This window comes from Scylla paramamosain, unplaced genomic scaffold (genome assembly GCF_035594125.1).
Source record: "Scylla paramamosain isolate STU-SP2022 unplaced genomic scaffold, ASM3559412v1 Contig168, whole genome shotgun sequence".
Classification (NCBI taxonomy): Eukaryota; Metazoa; Arthropoda; class Malacostraca; order Decapoda; family Portunidae; genus Scylla; species Scylla paramamosain.
Window position 1 is genome coordinate 47,584 of NW_026973833.1, and position 4,805 is coordinate 52,388.

At 40.7% G+C, this 4,805-nt stretch overlaps 1 long non-coding RNA gene across 1 annotated transcript; it reads left to right on the plus strand.

Annotated features, from left to right (window-relative positions):
• Positions 1–2,189: 2,189 nt before the first annotated feature.
• Positions 2,190–3,982, plus strand: LOC135099642 (uncharacterized). Its single transcript, XR_010268208.1, has 3 exons — positions 2,190–2,264; positions 2,922–3,097; positions 3,722–3,982. It is a non-coding gene; the product is annotated as an uncharacterized LOC135099642 (long non-coding RNA).
• Positions 3,983–4,805: the final 823 nt, after the last annotated feature.

Sequence of the window (4,805 nt, forward strand, 5' to 3'; positions counted from 1 at the left end):
AAACACAAGACGTCATCGCGTGATAAGTAGAACATAAAATCATAAGAAAGCCAGCAGGCCTTTACATGGCAGTCCTTGTTAAATAATACTTTCCACAATTAAACACACACACACACACACACACACACACACACACACACACACACACACACACACACACACACACACACACACACACACACACACACACACACACACACACACACACACACACACACACACACACACACACACACACACACACACACACACACACACACACACACACACACACACACACACACACACACACACACACACACACACACACACACACACACACACACACACACACACACACACACACACACACACACACACACACACACACACACACACACACACACACACACACACACACACACACACACACACACACACACACACACACACACACACACACACACACACACACACACACACACACACACACACACACACACACACACACACACACACACACACACACACACACACACACACACACACACACACACACACACACACACACACACACACACACACACACACACACACACACACACACACACACACACACTTCATGTAAGCAAAATTCTCATGATCACTAATCAGGACAGAACAAGAAATAATGTGTTCAAGCTTGAAGAAAATAGATTTAAAAACGGGATTAGAAGGAACTGATTCTCAAATGGAGCGGTAGATGAATGGAATAGACTCAGTAATAAGTTGTTACTTAGTGCTGAGTCATTAACTAAGGAGCTTTAAAAGATGATTAGACAAATTTATGGATGGGGGATGATAGGAAGAAAAAGGTAGGTGAGTTTCATACAGGGACTGCCACATGTACGTCTGATGGCTTCTTGCAGCTTCCCCTTATATTCTTATCCTCTTGCACACACACACACACACACACACACACACACACACACACACACACACACACACACACACACACACACACTCGAATCAAAGACCAAATTGTTCAGCGTTTCAGAAGATTTCCATCTCGACTCCTTTGAAGAGCCTGTGGTGGAGAGTAAAGAGGTTTTCAATGGCACTGTCATGATTCTAGTGTTGTATAATTAACGATGACTCTGCATCATTAGCAGGATAAACACACCTAGCAACCTGGATAATAATAATAATAATAATAATAATAATAATAATAATAATAATAATAATAATAATAATAATAATAAACGGTGTGGCCTGTGAAAAGTGTTTGTGAGAATGATGAAAGCATTTTTAGCAATGAGGAATGTCACAGGCGGTTAATTGTTCGGTCTCTTTGTAATTGACACGAACTAAAATCATTCTCTCTCTCTCTCTCTCTCTCTCTCTCTCTCTCTCTCTCTCTCTCTCTCTCTCTCTCTCTCTCTCTCTCTCTCTCTCTCTCTCTCTCTCTCTCTCTCTCTCTCTCTCTCTCTCTCTCTCTCTCTCTCTAAACATGTATATATAATATAAATTTACATGGTTATGTATTTTTTATCGAGTTACATGCATAGTAATGATATGATTCTCTCTCTCTCTCTCTCTCTCTCTCTCTCTCTCTCTCTCTCTCTCTCTCTCTCTCTCTCTCTCTCTCTCTCTCTCTCTCTCTCTCTCTCTCTCTCTCTCTCTCTCTCTCTCTCTCTCTCTCTCTCCGTACAGCCTACATCTTCCTGACCAGCCAAGTTTCTCAAGTCAAGTGAGTATGAAAAGAATATTACATACATACACACACAGACACACACACACACATAATCACCATCATGATCATCATCATCATCACCATTTCTTCTTTAGAACAAGTCTACATTATAATTTGAATTGTTCATGTTGACAAGTAGTTGGGTTTAGGAAGGGGGATAAAAACCCAGGGAGGAGTTAGGATTCTTTTAATCTCTAACGTTTCGGCTGAATAGCCATCCTCAGAGAGACTGATTTACATGAGTGAAAACACACTATTTATAACATACAAAATTTTCTCATTTGACATTCGTACAGAGTATTGCCATCCTGGCATGTACCTCACCTAATTTTATTTCCCTAGTCAGGTGGCATTATCCGCTTACGTGACGAGCCTTTACAGGGGATTTTCCTTGTACCTGACCTGAGGGCCAATCTGGCGGAATTACCTGCCCACCTGATTAAACCTTCTCTGTGGTAACATACTATATTACTATTTCAGATCGTGGCTAAAAATGCTCAAATAAGCAGTTATGGTGAGGCTTTCTCCATCACAGCCACCACCAAGGACGAAGGTGAGTTACTCTGCTCCTTGGGGACACGACCAAAGCATTTCATTCTTTATACCTGCTGAGATACAGTTTGTGCATTGATGACATGCCAAAACTGTACGTAATATCATTTCATCCTACACACACATACACACACACATACACACACTTTCCTCTTCATTCTCTCTCTCTCTCTCTCTCTCTCTCTCTCTCTCTCTCTCTCTCTCTCTCTCTCTCTCTCTCTCTCTCTCTCTCTCTCTCCGTAATTATGACCTTTTTTCCCTCTTCTCCTTAATCATTTTTTCTTTCCCGGGTTATGTGTTATCTGAGTTAATAAAAATATCATATATGTATATATATATATATATATATATATATATATATATATATATATATATATATATATATATATATATATATATATATATATATATATATATATATATATATATATATATATATATATATATATATATATATATATATATATATATATATATATATATATATATATATATATATATATATATATATATATATATATATATATATATATATATATATATATGTGTGTGTGTGTGTGTGTGTGTGTGTGTGTGCTTCAAACACTCAACACTGTGTCACTGTGATCAGGTTAGCTTACTGACCTCAACTGCGCTTTATCTTATTTCCCCCACCTAGGCGCTTCCGATCAAAGTACTGAGACAGAGATGACCGACGCAAAAACAACTCAACGCAGCCTACGCTTCAGCTGGGACGAGTCTCGGAGTGACAATTGCATCACTGATTACTACACAGTCACATTCTTTGATGGAGACAAGAGGACTGTGAAAAATATCACCGATAATGAAATCAGAGTATGTCAAAGGTCTTACCTACTGACGCAACAAACGGCTGATAAGCGTGGGACGCAAACCCCACGCCTGATTACAGGATCGCATTCTGAAACGTTTCGGCGTCTCAGCTCGACTCTTTTACCAGGCGTCATTGGCGTTTTCTAGGGTGATTTTATGATTCTAATGATAGTGTCATAAGAATTCTGTACTACTGATGAACTCATGAAGGCCATAGAGATGATGCTCCGGGATCTCATGGGTGTTTTACCCATGAGATCCCGGAGCATCATCTCTATGGCCTTTAAAAATAGTCTTTATGAGAAACCAAACGCATTTCAGAATACGGACCTTGACATGCCTGGGTATGAGAGATCTTCAGGCTAAAGATCAGTGTTCAGAAACGTTTTGCTCTCTCACTACGACAATTCTCAAAGGCCACAGACATGATTAGCCTGATTAAAATTGCTACAGTTAATTTGTCACTAGAAAAATAATAAATAAATAAATAAATAAAAAAAATAACTATAAATCACCCTTAAAAAACCACGTAACTTCACCTATATACAGTCTTTTGAATGCAATGGAGGTGTGACGCTAAAGTGTTTCAGAATATGGCCCTAAAATCCACCTCTTCTCCCGCCGCAGTTTGATGGCCTGGCTCCCGGCAAGAAGTACACGCTAGAAGTGGAGAGATGTCCTAGGACAGGGAAATGTGAAAAACTGAAGACGTTTGAAAAATGGACGAAACCAGAGAAGCCACGAGTGGTCGAGGAAACAGAACTCCAGACAACAACAGACACCACCATCACCATCCAGCTGACCGACTTGGAGAACACCCCCGGGTGTGTGTGTGTGTGTGTGTGTGTGTGTGTGTGTGTGTGTGTGTGTGAGAGAGAGAGAGAGAGAGAGAGAGAGAGAGAGAGAGAGAGAGAGAGAGAGAGAGAGAGAGAGAGAGAGAGAGAGAGAGAGAGAGAGAGAGAGAGAGAGAGAGAGAGAGAGAGAGAGAGAGAGAGAGAGAGAGAGAGAGAGAGAGAGAGAGAGAGAGAGAGAGAGAGAGAGAGAGAGAGAGAGAGAGAGAGAGAGAGAGAGAGAGAGAGAGAGAGAGAGAGAGAGAGAGAGAGAGAGAGAGAGAGAGATAGAGATTAGTGTCTTATATTCATATGAAATTCTATTTGTACTATACATTTTCACTTGACTGTGTGTGTATGTGTTTGTGTGTGTGTGTGTGTGTGTGTGTGTGTGTGTGTGTGTGTGTGTGATGGCGTCTCCACCATTTTTTTATTATATCAGGCATCACCAAATGTGACGGCAGCTACCCCACCATTCCGCAGACTGCTGTGACGTTCAACCAGTGTGTGTGTGTGTGTGTGTGTGTGTGTGTGTGTGTGTGTGTGTGTGTGTGTGTGTGTGTGTGTGTGTGTGTGTGTTTTATGTAGGAGGGACACTAGCCAAGGGAAACAAAAATCCAATAAAAAAAAATGCCCACTGAGATGCCAGTCCCATAAAAGGGTCCAAAGCAGTAGTCAAAAATTGAAGGATAAGTGTCTTGAAACCTCCCTTTTGAAGGAATTCAAGTCATAGGAAGGTGGAAAAACAGAAGCAGGCAGAGAGTTCCAGAGTTTACCTGAGAAAGGGATGAATGATTGAGAATACTAGTTAACTCTTGCGTTAAAGAGGTGGACAGAATAGGGGTGAGAGAAAGAAGAAAGTCTTGTGCAGCGAGGCCGCG